Here is a 21416-nt window from a genome sequence, read left to right on the forward strand (position 1 = left end):
ATTCCTGGGTTTTTACTGTCTTTAAATTATCTAAACCTGGCTGTCTGGGTCATGTGCTGTGTTCTTAATCATGTCACCTAACCGAAACACTATTTTACCGATGCCTTGACAAAGCTGGTAAGCCAACAGGCCACTTGATAGACCCAGGTTCCAGGGGCAAACCCTAGTCTGTTTTCCTTTGCTCTGAAAGCTGTCACCCAAGCTCTCTTCTTGAGATGATCCTCCTCCCAAAATGATACTTAAGTGGGATTTGTATCCCTGCCTATCATCCCAGAAACTGACACATGAAGCCTTTATTTTAAAGGCTAATTGCTAACTGTTGATGCTAGCCCCAATCTAAACAAAGTATGAGATTTTAGGGCTGGCAGGAGAAATGAAGGGATACGTTTCACTCAAAAGCATTTTAGTGCCTGGTATGTTTGGAGTACTACGCCAGGAACTGAGGAAAATACAAAGATATTTTCAGATCTGGTCTCTGCCCCAAGGAACTGTAGTTCTAGTAGGAGTGATAAGTCATGGAGATAAATAACTATAAGGAAGAACATTATAAATGCCAAAATAAAAGATATGTTCTTTAAATGGGTAAATCGTATGGTATGTGAATCATAGCTCAATAAAGCTGTTACAAAAAAATAATAATTGAGGACCACAAAGAGCTTTTGATTCTATAGGCTGTATCTTTCAACAATTACCATATTAGGAATTATAATGAAGAAAGTGTGCAAATTTTAATTAATTTGAAGACAAAAATAAACTTAGTGTGTAAAAAAAAAAAAAAGGAGGAGAAGCTATGGGCATTTTGTAAAAGGAAGACATTAATTCTAACTCTAATAGTCAGGAGTAAGATTTGAAAAACAGGTAGGATTTAGATACTTGAAATGATGGGTAGAGGCATTCCAGGAGGGGACAATTGTATGAATAAATGGAGAGAGCAAGGATGATGCCATGTGCGTGCACATGTGCACAAGCTCAATCTAACTGGAATGAAGGGCTCATTCCTTCTAGTAGTAAAGAGTGAGGACTAAAGAGATAGATGAGTCTGATAAATAAAGGGCTTTGAACATAGGCAGAACATTTAGACTTGGTGTGATAAGCAACTGATAGGGAGCCGTTATAAGTGTTGACACAGCTAAAGCAAACCTTCAGACACTATGCCAGTGACCTCTGGGATGGACACACCTGAGCCACGGGACAGAGCAGGGATGCACGTGTAAAGAGTGGGGGCGGGGGTCAGGTCAACTATGTTCACATCTGTGAGGGTAATGAAGAGGCAGGCCCAAGAGACATTTTAAGGAAAGATCTTCTTTATAAATTGAGAAACACAAATTGGAAAAGCCAGAAAGCTATACTTTTTTTCAACCTTATCAACATATAAGAGGAAAAATAAAGATTGAGTTACCAGTATAAGTCCATATTTTAGGTTCTCCAGGTTGATCTAAAAGTCTAATTAGCCTTCTACATCCACATTTCTGTTTTGACATTTTTAATATTCTAATAAGATGATTTTTATTGCTGGAGGAAAAAATTCAGCACACCAAAACTCATTTTCTTTAAATAAAATACAGATGTCTATTGTTTTTAGTTGCAGGAGTTATGCTAAGAGTTTCCAACTGCCCATGAATAATCCAAATTCATTTAATAGGTATTTCCTGGGTAACACCTGAGTTGTGAAGAATATCAAGCATCTCAAATAATAATGGGTACATATAGAAGAAAAATTCTTAACAGTGATTTAAAACAGACTCAAATGAAATACACGCTATGTTAAAATAAACCAATTCTAAAAAATTATAACATGATATCCTTCATTAAATTAGTGTCAAGCTAATATATAGTTGTTAGGTTTTTTTTTTTTTTCCATAGCATGCAGTATATTTTGGAGTCCTTTTATGGAAAAATTTTATTAATTATAGTTTACATAAGCTATTACTGAAAGATGTTTGCATTCCCCAACCAAAAACTAAAACACTATTGGACTTGGAGTCCAAAAGTATACTAACTAGCTTGAGAGAGTATTAAACCATTTATTGCAGATTTACTGGAGAGGCAAACAGTTAATTTCATCTATGGATAAAAGTAATAATACCCAAATGTATTTTTATCTCATATTAAAAACAATGGCATAGTAGTGGTATGCAGCATAACCAAAGAATATGTGAGTCTCAGAGTAGCTTTGTAAAGGGACTACTGCAGATCTGTTTCCTAGGGTTTAACAGTAACTGGAAATAAGATCATTATGAAAAAGTACATTCAATCAAGGGGAACTTTTTGTATCCCTATCAAGTGCCAAGAAAAGATACTGTTAAATAATAAACTAAAAAGCTGTAACAATTCATCTGAAAACAAATGATTTCACTAGCATGTAGAATCTGATGTGTTTCCTAAAAGCAATATCCCCCCATGATGCTGAGAAGTTTTATAGGTGAGTTTGAAGGTGAAGGGGGTTCCCCAAATTAAACAAATTAAAGTATGGCGGAGGGGATGCTGCTTACATTTCACTTCTACTTCTCTCCATCCTGTCTCCCCTCCTCCACCTCTCTTTTAAAGTTTACATTAGCCAGTGAGCAAATTTTATCAATGAAAGGCCAGGAAGGACTGACTCCTCTGGTATATTTACTTAAGATATGAAGGTCAAACAACCACTGTGCTCATAAAAGTTGTGGCTGGTTCAGGGCCTACACTTCAGGTCTCTCCTTACCTCCAAGTGACTCATTAGGAAGCCAAAGAAAGAGGAAAACTGAGCTGATCAAAGGCCAGGCTGTCATTAAGTGAAAATGAGCGAAGATGAAAGGCTTGCCCTCCACTTCAAAGGTACAGCTGAGGCTGGGTAAGCTGACAGCAGGAGTCCCTGGATCCGAGGTGCAGACAGCAGAGTAATGGCCTAGACATTCCAAGGGCTGTTCTGTGCCCGCTACATGAAACAGAGACGCGAGGACAGACAAACTCCAATGGTTTCCTCCTGAATGTACAGAGGGGTGGGTAACCCCAAAATATAAAGGGGCAAACATCATTTCCACACTTGCAAAAATGAAAATTAAAAAATGCGATGCGGTTCAAGGACTGCTGAAGACGGTGCCATCTCTGAAACAGTGCATTTACATTTAAGCAGAGTTTCTCCGTATGCCCTAAGGCATATAAGGAAACAAATCTTAATTCTGAGAGATCCTGGATGAAGCAGTAAGACTCATTTCCCCAGAAGTTTAATGCAGGATACTTAGTATGTTGATGCAGAAGGCCACCCTAGACTTGCCTGAGGCTTTTGCGTGGGAGCAGAGCTGGTCTACAGCCACAATAGGGCTAGGGAGAAGGAGCCGGAAAGTCAAGTGGATTTAGGATTTCACTACAGTTCCCTCATCCTACCCTGTCTCTTCCTTGTACCCCAACTTCCCACCCATTCCCAGTACCTCCAAAGACAGGTTCCTTCAGGCAGGAAAGATTTTACATTAGAAGGGGCCCTTAAGTCATCTGGTCTCATCTCCATCCCAAGATAGACTCCCCGGAATGACTACAAAATAGGGTAAATATGCACTCCCTACCCCACCCTCTTTAATACATGGAATAACCCTATCTATATGGTTTTGACCACAATGGAGACTTGTCACTGAATTTGCGATGCCCTCCCACCCTGCAACTTACTGCTAGTAATGGAAGTGCATGCAAGTGCAGAGAATGCACAGACAAGGGAGCCACGCACTCTGCCCGAAATTAATAATCACGTTGATAGGTAACACTTAGGAGCATTTACTTAGTGTTCCAAAAGCTTATATACACGAATTCATTTCATCCTCCTAATTACCTATGAAGTAGGTATTCTTATTAGTCTCATTTTAGAGAGGAGGAAAGAAGCATAGAAGTGGCTTAGCAAATTGCCCAAGGTCATATGACATTCAGAGACGCTTAAAGGAGCAGATGGTGCTCCAGCTGGGTCTTGAAGGATAAGCAGGAGTTTTGTAGGGGAAAAAATCCTGCAGACCAAACAAGCACTCAGTGCAGAGTGGTGGGAAACAGCATGGCAGCACCAAGCCACAGGAATATACAGGGCAAAATGAAAGAGCAGTAAGCGACAAAGCAGAGAAAGACAGTGATGGTTGGGCTTTGGCCATCTAAAGGCTTTAGCACCTCAAAGGCCCCCTCAAACAAATGCTCATTTTAAGTAAAAGTTAGCTCGCTATGCAGACAACCTCATGACAAGGCCATGAGCCCTGCCTTCTCCCACTTCCAACCAGACTGCTACCACTCGAGTTCTCCTGCATGGAAGTTGTGCAGCAGCCTCCTCTACTGAGCCATGCTCAAGCAAGTGTGACTTTATTATGCAGGCAATGGGGAGCCAATGATGACACTCAACCTGAAAAGCAACATACTCACATGTTTACGTTGTTGCCATCTGCACATCTGCCCTTGGTGATCAGCTTCACCTAGAATTCCATCCCTCTCTTCTGCTCATCCTTATCCCCAGGCCCCAAACACCCCCACCCACAACCTATTCTCTGTAAAGATTATCTTAATTTACAACATGCATGATGCCAACTTGCTTCTTATACTGTAACTAGTACTGATTATAAAGAAAACACAATACTAGACTGTCAGCTCCTTGAGAAGAGCAGTGCAGGCCCCCTAGCACTGGACACAAAGCCTGGTGCTCAAATACTCACTGGATGATCTACAGGTGCCATTAGTAAGGTTTATCATCAAACTAAGAATACTTGGCAAAATATTTTCATGTAAGCAAATCACACACGTAGAACTTTGCAAATAATCAAATGAATAGAATAACAGTACAAACAATATTCTTCCCTTCAAATCTCCAAATCGTAGAATAGCTTTATTAAGATGTAATTCATACACCACACAATTCATCCATTTAAAGTGTACAATTCAGTGTGTGTTAGTGTATGCACAGGGCTGTGCAACAATCACCACAACCTAATTTTAGAATACTTCTTCCCCCAAAAGACACTATTCCACTTAGCAGGCACTACCCACACCATACCCCTTTCTCCAGTCCCGGGCAACTACTACCCTACTTTCTGTCTCTATATATTTGCCTATTCTAGACATTTCATATAAATAGAATCATATGTGTGGTTTTTGTGTCTGGATTCTTTCACTTAGCATAATGTTTTCAAGGCTCATATATACCAGCACTGTGTTCCCTTTTATTGCGAAGTAATATTCCATTATACGGGACCTACCACATCTTACTTATCCATTCATTGGTTGAGGGGTATTTGCATTGGTCCTATTTTTTTTTTTTTTTTTTTTTTTTGGCTCTTCTGAATAATGCTGCTATGGATGTCTGTGGACAAACTTTTGTGAGGCTATGTTTTCAATTCTCTTGGGTGTATACCTAGGACTGGAATCACCAGGTCAAATGGCAGCCCTAAGTTTCACATTTTGAGGAACTACCAAACTGTTTTCCTAAGTGGCTGCACCATTTACAATCCCACCAGCAGCGTATGAGGGTTCCAATCTCTCCACATCCCCACCAGCACTTGTTACTGTCTGTTTTATCTTAGCCATTTTAGTGGGTATGAAGTGGTATCTCACTGTAGTTTTAATCTGCATTTTCCTAATGACTAATGATGTTGAGCCTCTTTTCATGTGCCCATTGACTATCTGTCAATCTTCTTTAGAGAAATGTCTATTCAAGTCCTTTATCCAATTTTAAATTGGGTTACTGTTTATGTATTGTTGAGGTGTAAGAGTTCTCTATATGTTCTGGATACAAGTCCCTTACCAAATACAGGATTTGTACAAATGTTCTTCCATTCTGTGGATTGCCTTTTCATTCGAATCTATTATTACCATTATCTATGGCCTTCAGACTTAGGAACAAAAGACCCTTACACAAAATCTGACCCTTATTCTTACCTCTTTTACAAAGCATGTGAATTATATAACAAATGCTCTTCTAAAAGCCATTATCTTTCCATCCTGTTTCCTTTTTCTCTTTTTAAGATTTTATTTATTTATTTGAGAGTGAGCGAGAGTGAGCAGGAGTGGAGCGGAAAGGCAGAAGGAGAGGGAGAGGAAGAAGCAGGCTCTCCGCTGAGCAGGGAGCCCGATGCGGGGCTTGATCTGGGATCATGACCTGAGCCGAAGGCAGACACTTAACTGACTGAGCCACCCAGTCACCCCTCCATCCTGTTTCCTGATAAGCCAACCTATGTTGAAGGACAAGGACCCAGCTATTACTAAATAACCACCACATCCACCTGGCTAGCAAACTCCAGGAAAATAAGTAACAGTGATGTTCACCATAGACATTCTGCCATTTTAGAAATTCAATCCATCTTCCCAAAGCCTTGTTTTAATGTTTTTTTTTAAGATTTTATTTATTTATTTTGACAGAGAGAGAGAGACAGCAAGAGAGGGAACACAAGCAGGGGGAGTGGGAGAGGGAGAAGCAGGCTTCCCGCTGAGCAGGGAGCCTGACATGGGGCTCGATCCTAGGACCCTGGGATCATGACCCGAGCTGAAGGCAGACGCTTTAACGACTGAGCCACCCAGGCACCCCAATTAATGGTTTTACAAAATAAAGAACTATAATGTCACGCTATTAATAGATTGCAGAACCTACATGTGTCTTGCCAACCTATTTTCTTTAAAACCATGTTGACAATGATTGCTAAAACTGCTCCCATGCTAGAATGCTCCTAAATTGTTTTAGCCTTGACACAAGGTCAATGGGAATTAGACTAATGAAGAAATAAAACAAAACTGAAACATTTTAATTTGGGGCCCACTAGACTATATTAAACTTTTGGCAAATAAAATGGATGAGGGGTTGCAACCACTGACATTTATATTTCACTATTAGTTCTCCAGGGTCCATATTCTGTGCCATTAACCTTTAGGGTCTAGCTCTTTGTCAATCTCACTTCAACCATGCTTTCTAAGGATTACAGAATCAGTAATTCCACAGCACATTATGGCACAGACCCAGTCAAATCAGAGACACAGATGTGAGCTCATGTAATTGAGAGGCTTCCATCTGTTGCACTGAAAACTGAGGACTGAGACTCTCGCAGTTTCTTTCTTACACTCATTCAGGGCTATTCAGGCTTTGGATGGCCCATTGAGCGCTCGGTAGTTTAGCAAATATCTTAAACGGCTAATATTTCAATCTTTCTTGCCAAAGGTAGATGGACACTTATTGAAGATGCTCACATTAGACCTATTATGGATCCCAAATGTGGCTGAAAGCACAGAGTGATAATCCCAGATGGAGAAAGTGACATCACCTCATACATATCCAAATCCTAGCTTCCACATCAACCCACAACATAATCAAGTTTCCTCGCTGAGACAGCAGATTATCTATTGGGATAATATCAAGGCACTGTAGACTTGCTGGAAGGAAAAGAAGAATACACAAAACAGAAGCAGTAAAGGTTCTTGTTTTAGCAAAGAGTTAAAAATAGGTGTATACAAAAGAGAAACTGCATTTTTTATCTCAGGATTTTCTGTAAGCTGCTAATGAATATTTCTATGGCTACTCAGATGAAACTGACTCTATGTGATAAATGTTATTACTGAAAATTTGGGAATAAATTAACTTTTGCTTAAGTACAATCTTGATCTACTGAGCTCCTATTTGGAGCAAAAATGGTTCTGTTTATTTTTATCAACTTATGGAAATTCTCCTTATTGTTTCTCATTCAGTTACTCCTATTCTCCACTTAGTACAAGGCTTTTAGAAGTGTGGTCCCTGGACCAGCTGCATCAGAATCACTGGAGATGCTTATTTAAAATGCAGGGGCATCTGGGTGGCTCAGTCAGTTGAGTGTCTGACTCTTGGTTTCGGCTCAGGTCATGATCTCATGAGTGGATTGTGAGATGAGTCCCGAATAGGTTCCATGCTCAGTGGGGAATCTGCTTTAAGATTCTCTCCCTCTGCCCTTCCCCCCAGTCACGCATGTGCACACACTCTCTCTCTCTCTCAAATAAATAAATCTTTAAAAGATAAAGAAAAGAAAATGCATATTCCTAGGCCTGACCCCAATCCTAATGAAACAGTGGTCCAGGGACCCTAAAAATCTGTAAGTTCAGCATGCTCCCCAGGGGGGTTCCCTGCATTTTGCTTGAATCTTCTCTTGTGCCTCTTCCACTCTCAAAACTGATCAACAGTATGATTAAGCAATACTCTGATCAATCAAACACGTCCAACTACCTAAGGGACGTTGCAGCAGTGATTGATGGAAGGGAAAACTGATGACTGCCAAGTATCTGAATGCTCAAGCATCCAGTCAGGAACTGTCTGAAGAACCGGGGTTCAGAAAATAGAGTTCAGGCTCTCCCCATTACCACCAGCCAACAATAACATGTAAAGTAGCTAACCTTCAGGAGAGCTCATCTCTGTTTTCAAACAAAGACATATTTCTCTAATTATTTTTAATGTTCACATCTTTAGACGTTAGAATGTTTACGTTAAATGACCCTCACTGTTGCCTCAGTTTTCTTATATGTAAAATGGGTATACCAACCATCTGCTGCCTTATACTCTAATGTGTATATTGCCATATACTTCCTATATGTCTTTGGCATGACAAAACAACTCATCCCCCAAAAGCTTTGAATTATGCAATAAAAGCTTCGAGATATTCAATAAAAGCCTTATAGATTCTATGATCACCAATTCGTAAATTCATCAACGCTTAGAAAAACAAAAGGGGCAGGAAAGGGAGCAAAGAGAAACTTCTACTTTAACCCCAGAAACTAGCCTTAACTTGCTCAGCATGAAACCGCTCACCTTCTCCCAACTACCTCCTCATGATTAAACTGAGGCCAGCTACAAAGCCACTGTGATCACTCTCTGAGAGGTCATGGCACGTAAACTGAGGACGGCATTAAAACCCGCTCAGCATGACTGGTGTCAGTGGAGTGAGAGATCAAAATTCTCTGGTGGATCTGCCTTGTAAAACATCTCACTTCATTCTGTAAATATTTACAGCATAAGAAATAAAGTAAAAATAAGAAATAAAATAATAATTTAGGGAAAAAAATCGCATGCTGACTTCTAAAGGGTCTTCAAAACTCCAGAAGTACCAGAGGCTTTTCCTTTTGTCCCAGACTGTTTTTCCAATGCTACTTCCTGACAGAAGGGATCGCTCACGAGAGCTGTGTCAGATCATTCATCTATGGCAGCACATTTCCTTTAAATCCTACAAGTAGGCCTTCTAAGTAGGATTGCTAACACTTGGCAGTCTATCTTATCTGACCCCACGACAACTGAGAACAAAATTATAGAACACTTTATAACCCATTAAGGTTTGGGTTGAATGACATTTGTTTCTGAAGTCTTTCAAAGTACAGTCTTGAAAATGTCAAAGACCATCTATCTATCTATAGCCATACAGACAGAGATATGGATGTCGATATATATTTTTAAATTTATATATAATGTGTATACATTTTATATAATATAAATTTCTAAGTATAGATATATATCTAAAGACATCCATGTGAATTTACAGATCTGGAATAAAAAAGCCAATTTGCTGCCATACAAACACACACACACACGTATGTATATATAAAATTTTATACATATACACAAAATCACCACATCTAAAGTGTAAATTACTCCAGAGCAATTCACAAACAGCTATTGCTCTGTGCAACATACAAATAGGGGAGCGAAGCCAAATGGAATAAAGACAAAGCCAGAGATTGTCAGTCTACCCGTAAGCAGAAATTATCAATCAGATACTCAAAATAAACCACGCTTTTGAGCTAGAGAAGTTATACCACTGGGTTGGGACCATGACATCTTGCTGGGGTTCATGTGCAAATCAGCAAACAAAATGGCATGTTTTCTCTTGCTTTTTCACAGCTGAAGGAGAGTGAAGAAGGCCTTGTAGTCAGTATAACTGTTAGGCCCAACCTTTACCCAGGAGCTATTACTACTACTTTTTTTTTTTACAGACCTACTTATTTGAGAAGAGAGAGCACGTGAGCGGGGGGGGGGAAGGGGCAGAGGGAGAGGATATCCAAGCAGACTCCCGCTGAGCACGGAGCCTGATGCGGGGCTCGATCCCACAAGTCATGAGATCAGGACCTGAGCTGAATCCAAGAGTTGGATGCTCAATCGACTGAGCCATCTAGGCGCCCCTCTATTACTGCTTCTTAAAAAATATTATCTTTTGGATAAATAAAATGTGGATACCCATACAAGGGACTGTATTTAGCAATAAAAAGGAATAAAGTACTGGTACATGCTCTAGTACCAGTGAACCTTTCATCATGCTAAGTGAAAAAAGCCAGTCACAAAAGACCATATACTACATGATTCCATTTATATGAAATGTTCAGAATAAGCAGATCTATAGAGACAAAAAGTAGAGTTGGGGTTACCAGAGCCTGGTAAGGGAGGGCTGGAGAGTGACTACTAATAGGTACAAGATTTCTTTAGAGGGTAATGAAAATGTTCTCAACTTAGATCATGGTGATGGTTGCACAACTGTGAATACAGTAAAACCACTGAGTTGTAACACTTTACAGGGGTGAATTTTGTGGTACGTGAATTGCATCTCAGCAAAGCTGTTTAAAAATACTAAGTTTTAAAATAACTATCGTCTTTAAAAAAAACTATAGCAGAAACAGAACCAACAATGAGGCAAGTAAATATGGTAGCTCTTTATCTTTCCAAGATTCTCAGTGAGCCCTGGGCATTACAAGAATTAGTTAACCAACTGTCACAGCTGCAATGGTAACTAAAATGAGGTAAATCAAACATGGTAAGGAAATTCTGAACACACACACAAAAATTGTGCAAAAAGAAAAACGAAAAGAAAGAAAGAAAAAGCCCTACACACATATGACACAAAATCAAAGTAACAGGAGCCCCCATATGGGTGGATGAGTGTTTGAGTGTCACTCACATTACCAGAGGTTCTCTCGTTCTCCTCTTGTTAATTAAAAGATAAGCCCTGGGAAAGGCAGGAACTTGAAGTTTTGTTTCCTCATGACACGTAAAATCTAGCATAGCTAGAGATTTCATAACCTTAGCAAAGCAGTAATAAGTATTCTAAGGTGCCATGCATATTTCCCAGGCTGTACTCTAAACACCACTGTGATAGCTATGAGCTGTGATCATCCCACCTCTTTAATGGGAATGGAAGATTCATTCCACAGAAAACCACTTACAAACAAACAAAGTGGTATTCCCATCTTCCATAAAGTGAAGTGAAAAACAGGTTGCTAGAAGGTCACAAATAGCCACTGTGCTGTGTGACATACAAATCAGTGAGCAAAGCAGAACACAATAAAGACAAAGCCAGAGATTGTCAGTCTACCCAGTGTAACAATCAAATTATCTCAGCCCTCTAACACAAGGGCTCTATGATCTCGAATCATCACACGTTTATTTAGTGCCTGCCATGGTCACAAACAATGAGAAGTGCTACTGGCAGAGGATACACCAAAGATGACATTCTCCATGCCCTCAAGTAACTTACACTTTAGATGTGATGATTTCCTATCTAGATGGCGGTGAAAGTGAATTTAAAAATTTTTGTTAAACATGCAATTGAGTCTTGTCATTTTCAAAGTACTCATTCTAGAATGACCTGAACCTACTTACTCCAAAGAAAACTGTCATTGATTAAAAGGTGTTTTCCAACTCCACTTGTGGAACTTGCTTTAGAATAACAGAAAAAAACTAGCTCATCATTTTACAGGCATACCTGCATAGAACTGTGCCTGGCAAACAGTACTCTACAAGTGTCTAATATATATGTAACATATAATATGTCATACTTACATGTACATATACATGTATATACAATGTATATACAATCACTAGCTACCATATAAAATAGTCAAAAGAATGTACCTCAGACCTTGAAGGCAACTTCTAAAAAAAACCAACAATGTTCTGAGAATGAGATCACCACAACGTTAGGTTAAATGTGTAATTTTCCGAGGTAATTATTTTGAAGACAAGTTTGAACACCTTACTTATTCGGATGTATAAGTTGTTACATTTGTTTGCTTTTAATGTCACACTCTATTTACATTAAAGATAACAAAATACAAGGTGATATAACTGCCAAATGAATATTACAGTCTATAAACCCTACAGAAATTCACAAGAGGGGGATATAAACATCGTCATACATGAAAGAGGACAAGGCATCTCATTAGGCATTGAGGATTTAAAAGGTTACACACAGTACAATTCCCACCTATAAAAAGTTTCAGATAAAGTTTCACAGAGGGAGGCTGAGCTACACCCTGAAGGGTATATAGAATTCACGTAGCTGGAAAGAAGCAGGAAGGGCATTCCAAATTGGGGGGAAATTAAAAGAACCTACCGGAGGGAATGGTAGGCAAACCAGAAGAGAAATCCAACTGGAGCTAGGAGAGCTTAATCCCTGAGCTTTATTTTAACAGGCCAGTGGTTGGATGAATCATTACCAAATACAAAATAAAGCAAAGCAACACTCCACTAAAGGGAAGTGTTCCCAAAAAAAGAATCCTCTGTGCCACGTTGGTGTTTGTTCACATCCCTCAATCTGGCTGCTTGCTGGTTTCCATGGCTTGGGTTTACCCATTTGGAAAAACAACCCCTCCTTTGACAATACCAAAATCACTACCTCTGCCTGAAATTAGACAAGGAACACACAGATTCCAGCCTCTTAGACGATCAACCCATCAAAAGTAAAGAATACTTCTTTTCGCACAAAATACCAAACAGCAGTGTCATAACAAGTATTCCAACAAGTAATGCATTTTAAGTTAACAATGAAAAACACTTTAATACTGTCCATAGACCTCCAGCATGGCTAAAATTTAGAAGACCAGCTATACTAAGTATTGGTGAGGATGTATAGTTCCTGGAACCCTTATACAACACTGGTAGGAGAATAAGATGGTACAACCACTTTGGAAAACAGATGAGAGTTTCTAAAAAAAAAAAAAAAAGTTAAAGATACCAATGACCCAGCAGTTCCACACATATGTATCCAAGACAAAGGAGCGCATTTGTCCACAAAAAGGCTTGTACGAAAATGTTCAGAGGTTATACACAAAGTGAATGAACTTAAGAGTTACACTCCTAAAAATGGTTAAGATAATAAATTTTAGTGTATGTATATTTTACCACAAAAAATGTTTAGGGCAATTTTATTCATAATAGTTAAAAACTGGGAACAACACAACCTTAGGATAGATAGGCAGATTGTGACATACTCCTATAATTGACTACAGCACAGCAATACAAAAGAACAAACTATTGATCCATATGACATGGATGAATCTCAAAAATACTATGTTGAGCACAAAAAGTTGGAATCAAATTATTCTATTTATATGAAGCTCAAGAATAGACAAAACTAATCTAGGACTATAGAAGTCAAAATAGTGGTTATCTATGGGGGATGTGTATGGTCTATCCAAGGAAGCATGAAGGAACACTCTGGGGTGATGGAAATGTTCTATATCTTGATCTGGGTTGTTCCTATAAAAGGTACAAACACAAGGGGAAAAACCATTATAAGCCATGCCCTGAAGATTTCACCATCATTAATTATGCCTCAATAAAAACAAAGGAAGAAAAACAAAAATCAAACAGGTGGAACACCCCAGTAGTCCATTATCTATATGAAGCCCAAGGTTTGCATTTTATCTAGTCCTCCCCAAATACTCTTATCACAAAATAAGAGCTCACAATAAAAACTCCCCCTGGGGTGCTGTAGGAGCTATTCTATTCAGGGCAATAACTTTAAAGGTCTGACCAGAGTAGTTTAAGAAGAACATACAATTGATTTCTTGAGCCTTCTTAAAACTCACTGATTTTTTTTCTTTCTTTTCTTTTCTTCCTTCTTCTTCTTCTTCTTTTTTTTTTTTTTAAGAGAAATGGAGAGGGAGGGTGGGAAGGGGCAGAGGGAAAGGGAGAGAGAGAATCTCAAGCAGGCTCCACGCTTAGCATGATGCGGGGCTCGATCTCATGACCCTGAGATCATGACCTGAGCCAAAATCAAGAGTGGGATGCTTAACCAACTGAGCCACCTCGGTGCCCCAACATTCACTGATTTTTTTTTTATTCTAAATATATTCCATTGTTCTTAGGACCCTTTTTAAAAAAAAATCATTTGACCTTTTTAAAAAAAAAAAAGAAAAGAAAAAGGTGATAATACTACAATAAATATTAGTTCCCAATATAAAAGCCAGGTATAATGGAGTGAGGCAGTCTGACTCTCTGATCATAGTTTAAAAACCAAGTAAAAGATCTGACTTCTAATATTCTAAAGGAAATTTTCTAAAAGTTTCCTTGATATACTTTAAATCCTTTACAACACCATGAGGGAAATAAATCATCCACTCAAATCTCTACTTTGAAGCTTAAAAATAAAAGCAGTCACTTCTTAAGTATGGATACAACTATTCTAAACAGTAAATCAGCTAACAGACGTCAACTGTTAATAATGACACTTCATAATCTGTAATTATCTTCTTTATTTATGTGCCGTCCACGGTCCATCTCCCCTGCTAGAATGTAGGCTCCAAAAATCCAGGGATATTGCTGTTTGTTTTGTTAACAGCTATATCCCCAGCACATAAACCAGTGCCTGGCACACAATAGGTATTAAGTATTTTCCCATAAACATTCAGTTATGTAACAGACCATCCAGAGTGCAGTAACTAGAGAACAAGAAGAATAGGGGCACTTAGGTATGACCAACTAGTCCACTTCCAGTGTCTCTCTACAGAAGCAGCCTTAAACAGTCCTCTCCCTTCCCCTCTGCTTTGCCAGCTGCCATTTCTTCCTCTAAGAAGGACCTTCCGAGAGCTAACAAACTCTCTTGTGTTACCAAATAACTGACTTTCCCTTTTAACAAAAAGACCCCAGAGGAGATCCATACCTATGCAGACACCATGACGCTTGGTGCTAACAACAGAGAGATGAAAGGCAAAGTCCTAGCCCTCCCAGAGCTTACAGAAAGGCAGACAGAGGAGTACCTAACACAGCGAGATAAATTCCCTGACAAAAGCATGCGTGGCATGCCATGAAAATACAAACATAACACCTAACTCAGCTAAAAAGGCAGGGGTGAGGAGGGTCACTTTCGAGCAGTCTCTACACTTGAGGGACTAACAGACGTCAACAGAAAGAGCAGGGGGTGCCGATTTCAGAGACAGGCAATGGTTCACTCAAAGGAAATACAGCTGACCCTTGAACAACATGGGTTTGAACTGCTCAGGTCCATTTGCATGCAGTTTTCTTCCAGTAAATACGGTACAGTACTGTAAATGTACTCCCTCTTCCTTACGACTTTTTTATTAACATTTGCTTTTCTGTAGCTGACTTTATTGTAAGAATACAGTACATAATACACAGAACACACAAAATATACATGAATCACTCCTTTTGTTATATTTTCAGTAAGGCTTCCGGTCAACAGTAAGCTATTAGTAGTTAAGTTTTGGGGAAGTCAGAAGTTATACGCATGTTTTCAAGTGCATGGAGGGGGGGACAGACAGCCCTATGTTGTCTGAGGGTCAACTGTAGCTTGATGTACCTGAGCTACAGGGCATGGGTGAAGGAATAATGAAAGATAGGGCTGGTACAGTAAATAAGGGATGGCACTCTGGTAGTATTATGGATAAAGGCCTAGAAGGGGAAAAGAGTAGAGGCAGGGGTCAGTTGTGGGGTTATTTTAGGAATAAAGAAGAAAATTGATGGAGACCTAACTAAGAGAAGAGTTTGTAGAACCTCTTCAACTTCTCATTCTGTTCTTTGTTCCCCGGTAACCATTCTTGCACAGAGCTTCACTTACTCTCAATCCCAAACTAGTATCACCAACAATGGCCTCTTGTCTGAGCTTTAGACCCATATATCCAATCCTATAATATTTAGCTCTTCTTTGAAATTTCAAAGAACCTTCAAACTCAACATATCCAAAACTAAACTCATGATCTCATCCTAGAACCCAGTCCTCTCCCTGTGTTTCCCATCCCTGCAAATGGCAGCACCTTCCACTTACCTAAACATGCTAGAAACCTAGGAGGCACTCTCCATGTCTTCTGTGTCTTCTCCCTCATCCCCTACTCCAGTCTCTCACCATGTCCTGTCAGTCTTCTCTCTCAATATTTCTTAGTTCATCTACTCCTCTCCTTTTCTATAACCACCACCACAATTTGGGTTACCACCATCTCTTGCCTAAACCATTGCAGCATGTTCACATTCTCTCCTATTTCTACATTCTCTCCTTCTTCCCTTCCAACCTGTTCTCAAGCTGCAACCACTGTTTGTTTGTTTTGAATGTTTTTCAGCCTGTCTCACTCTTTCATACCCTCCTACCAACACCAGGAGCTCCATAAAGCCCCTGTCGATGTTGCTGACCATATGCTCACCAGCGCCTCATTCCCGATGGAGTGCATACTCAAAAAGTATTTGAGCCAAGGGATATAAGAAGTTTAAGATTTTGGAAGGAGTCGACACCAAATGGTACTAGGAGATTCAACTAGGTAAGCACTAAAAAGTGTCCACTGAACTTTCCGCTAGGAAATCAGTTAGTGGCTTCATCCAGAACAACTTCAAGTGGAGCTGTGGGAGCAGAAATGAGATGAAATGAGATGACAGTGGATTGAGGACAGACTGGGCAGAAGGGAAGTAGAAACAAGTTGACCACATTCTTCCAAAAACTTGGATAGCAAAGAGAAGAGTCTAATAGCTGCATCAGGGGTGGGGTCAGGGGCGTGGGTAAGATTTAGGGATGAGTTTCGTTTTGTTTTAAAGTTGGGAAAGACTTGTGTGCATAAGCATATGATGAAGAGAAAGAACCAGGAGAGGAAGAAGGGGAAATCAGAAACAGATCACAGATAAGTCCCTGAGGCCAGAAGGGCTGGGATCCATGAGCACCAATAGAAGAATTAGCCTTTCACTGAGCCTAAGAGAAGGGGAAGAAGGATGGAGGTGGATTCAGAAGAGTCTGCAGGTGGAAAAGCAAGATGATGTGGTGGTTCTTCTATTTTCTCCTTAAAGGATACACAAGGATTCTTCCAGCTCGATAAGAAGGCCCTTTCCCACTCTGTGTTGGAAAAATATAGAACCAAGTACAGTGTGTGTGTGGATTACATTTATTGCTGGACACCAAGAGCAATGTTTGATGTCTGCTGTTGCTTCTAGAACTCTACTCCACCTCCTCCCAACCAACATCAGCCATCTTTTACCGGTATAAAGCCTCTCAGAGAAAAAGGGCTCCCATCGTGGTCTCCAGAAACTAGTGGTAATTGTTCCCAATTTTGAATTCAGTAGAGCAGTGCTAGAAAACTTTTTATAGGTTTTATCCTGAGAATGACTACTATTTTCCATCTCTTTTGCCCTCTGCTCAATAGAACTTAGAGCCTGGTACAGTTGCTATTGCATATTCCTTTAAGAAAGCTACTCAAAGCCCTCTCATGGGTGATTTTAAGCACTGGCAAAGAGGTCATAACTTTTCAGCAGGGAAATAAAACTAGAGTTCTCTGTGGGGTCAGCCAACAGTTTTATCAGTTGCTCATCAGAAAAAAATAATCATTTAAAAGGACACACATAGTAAGAATGGGAGAAAATGGGTACCGGAAAGAGCTGCTGACATTAAAATAAAATTTTAAATTAATCCCTTGCCACTCTAATAGTTCTGCCACATAATGGAAGACGTTTTTGTTTTCAAAGGGGGAAAAATGTCCAGAAATTTGCACTCATCACTCCCTCAATTGTTATCAGGGAAGAAGCATAGGCTCACTCTGTCCAGCTGGATTTGGGGTAGTGTAAACAATTTTGCTAAATTGCTTGGCAGAATGCATCTGCAACAAATCATTAAATTCTGGAATTTACTCTATTAAAATAGAATCATTAGCCAAGAACAATTAACAGGCAGCTATTTTCATGCAAAACAGATATAAAATAAAAATCAAGAGCAATACATATGGATGATTATTTTTCATTCATAATTTTAGATGGTGCATAATGCAGCCTATTGTTTCAAATCTTTGTTGCCCTCAGACAGCTATCTCTCTACAATGTAGAGTATTGTTTGAATACTGGAACAACTTAAGCTTTTTCTGTGTATCTAAAAGTCCCTGGATTAACATCCAAAGAAATCTGGCACTGTAACAAAGTTGACTTGTAACAAGTCTCAGCCTTTAAGCAAATTGCTTATTAATGCAGAACGAAAGTCGTTGTTCAGATCCTAATTAAGCTATGTATCTCCTCAAGCGTCCCCCACTTTGCACTCTCCAGAACTGCAGAATTTCTCAGACATACAATTTCCCATTACGACATGGATGGTAGAAGGCTTTTAACAGGTGAGGAAGAGTGTGAACAAAAACACTGGCTGAAAAAAAAGTTTGGACCAAAGCATCACCAGCTATGTTTAGTAGACAGTGAGCAGCAAGTGAATGAGAAGGATGCTTGGGGTATTCACATATATTCCACAGCCAAGATTCCCCACAATTGAAGATAAGCTGGCTTCCTACGGAAAAGACAAGGACATCTCCACTATAAAAAACCTCAAGCAAGACACAAGAGGACACAGAAAATAATTTCAATTATATAGGGCTCAAAAAAAAAAAAAAGAAAGAAAGAAAGAAAAAGAAAAAACAGACAAAACTAAGTTAATTTGTTTGGAATTGCACATAGTAAAGAAAGGACATGTTATAATTGTGATGACCTCTTGTGGCAAGGAGGAATTGGACAAGGAGAGAATACTTGAAGGAGGCAATTTATTATTTCCTGACCTCATGGTGATTATAAGGTTGTTCATTTTCAAACCACACATACGTTTTATGCATGTTTATGTGCTTATGACATATTTCATAATAAAAAATGTTGAGAGAGAGAGGGATGACCCAAGACTTAATACATTCCAGCAGAGTACACGCATTCCATATAAGTTTAGGAGAATTCATACTGGGTGGGAAAAGGACAGGACTGAGTTTTCTGTGATCACTTGCTAAATATATTTCAGTTTGTTATGTTTACAGACTTCTTCATAAACAAACAAGTTATTAAGAGTTCAGAAAGATCGTATAAATTAGCAACAAATTAAAGGTAACTTTAAGAATAGATTTTCTACTTTATTTAGGGTAAATAAACCTTTCAACTAGTAGTAATTCACACTGTTAGGATTTAAACACATTCTGTATATAATACCCTGAAATTGTAAAAATCTATAGTATTCTTTAAAAAAAGAAAAAAAGTGTAGAAAAGAAGGCAAGATAACAAAGCAAACTGATGGAAATAATTCCTTAGAACTTAGCAGAACATGTAACATTTAGGAAGGCAAAGAGAGAACAAATGGAGAAAGTAAAATCATTCTCAGACCCTGCTTTTAAAAATAAGTGTCCATGGTTAAGGTTTCTTTGGGGGGGTGGGGACGGGGGGGCTGATATATGAGTTCGTTAAGAAATAAAAGAGGGATTGGGCGCCTGGCTGGCTCAGTGGAGCATGCGACTCTTGATCTTAGGGTTGTTGAGTTCAAGCCTCACCTTGGGTGCAGAGATTACTTAAAAATAAAATCATGAGGGAGAGGGACTATTTTGTAGGACAAACTGATGTTGGTGAGCCAGGCTAGAGAATATTTCCAATGAGCTCAGTATGCATTACCGAGATACCACTAAATATAAACAGTCATTGAATAAATGTTCGGATACCGAGATAAAACAGATACAGCTAGAAACAATCCTTGGTTAGACTGGTTTTTTATATTTGTATACATGCAGAAGTGCTAAGTCTGGATCTAATTTCTTCAGACAAAACCAAGTTTTCTGCAACATCCTCACAATTGAGCAGAACGAGGCTATACTGAGAGGTTTTGAATCTTCTCACATGCCGCGGGGGAATTTTTTGTATCTTATGGAGTGTTTAAAAAAAATCTTTACAGCGAAAAATCCCAACACTCTAGGAATAGAAGGCCATGCAGACAATAGGGAAGGGAAGGAGGAAGGAAGGAAGAGAAATCTGCCTTCCAAAACAAAGCCATGTGTAGACTCCAAGAGATAAACAGCCAAGTAAAATAATCCTTCCAGAGGAGGGCGGAGAAACAAGGGTGGGGAGCTGGAAGGAAGGAGGATATAATCACACCTTCCCTTCACAAACTGTAATTAGAAGAAATACAAACTGGCCAGATCTCTTGCAGGAGATCTCTTGGGCTCACCTGGGCATGTTTTACTAATCAAGCTCCTCTCAGCCTCGCCCCCCACTCCCCTCCCCTTCACCTCTCTCTCCTGTCCCTCTCCTCCCTCTCTCCTCACTCCTGACCCTCTCCTGCAAATAAAATGCTAAAGTATAATGAATTTCCACAGCAAAATAGTTGCAGATGTTCTACTTCAGAATACACCCCTGGATCAAGAGCTGGTCACTTGATACGCAGGGCTGGGGAACAGAGGCGGGTTCAAATGGCTCTGCTCTGTGGCCTTTTCACCTTAGTAGTACCCAATGCTCTAAGTTTCCTGATGCCTCTGAACTCATTAGACAAAGAATACTAAACTGCTGCTGGTTAGACTGGCAGAAAACAAAAGAAATCCGTCACCCAACCTTGCTCGGAACTCTGGCAGAGTCTCACTCAACAACTCATGTGCATTTTCCTTTCAATTCCAGAAAATTAATTTAAGTGTAGCCTGTGATGAAATAAGTGATAATTATGTTCTAAAACAATGAGCAGCTCAAAATGTGAGGAACTTAGACTACTCTCCTCTTAAGCTTTCAGATGATCACAATATGCAATTTATTCTTACTTTCTCCCAATATAAATCACACTATTAAATTAAAAGGGGAGAATTCTTCTACCAAATTACACACTAATGGCTCTTAACCCATAATTAAAGTATCACTAACAGCAGCTTAAAGCCACGGCCAGCCATGAGCACATTTATTAGGACCTATGTTTTCAGCACCACGTAATTATGTAAATATAACCATCAGCCATCTTGAGAAAAATCAATGGTCTAACCAGTTCTCTGCTCCCTTGGGAAAACACTCTTTGTGAACTGGCATTACACAGGGCCTCCTCCTCTGCACAATCAGAAAAAAAGTAAAGCAAACCTAAGTGCCAGAGCAGCAAGGCGAACAAATTCCAACAAGGCTGGTCACCTAGAGTTCTCATTACTCTCCTTCCTGACATCACAACAGCCTGGGAACCTAGACCAGCAACTGGCTTCAGAGCAATGAGGACTCCAGGACAGGCTCACTGTGCACTGTAATCTAAGATGTCACCCCCGTGCTGGGAGCTGGGAGGGTCTCCAAGACCAAGCACAGTCCCTATCATCGAGGAGCTAATAATTAAGGAGACAAGACATAAAATGATTGTGGAGGGGCAGTAATACTACAGAAAAATCAGAGACTAATCAAAACCACTGAGTCCTCATGACAACTCATTTTGCTACAAACTTTCTGAATAAACTTGAACAATTTACTTCTCTGGGCCTCG

At 39.5% G+C, this 21416-nt stretch overlaps 1 protein-coding gene across 5 annotated transcripts in view; it reads right to left on the reverse strand.

Moving 5' to 3' along the window:
- The window catches only part of VGLL4 (vestigial like family member 4), a 153236-nt gene that overhangs the window by 55156 nt on the left and 76664 nt on the right, over nt 1-21416 (reverse strand). The window lies entirely within an intron of this gene.

Source organism: Phoca vitulina, unplaced genomic scaffold (assembly GCF_004348235.1).
Source record: "Phoca vitulina isolate PV1807 unplaced genomic scaffold, GSC_HSeal_1.0 scaffold13, whole genome shotgun sequence".
Classification (NCBI taxonomy): Eukaryota; Metazoa; Chordata; class Mammalia; order Carnivora; family Phocidae; genus Phoca; species Phoca vitulina.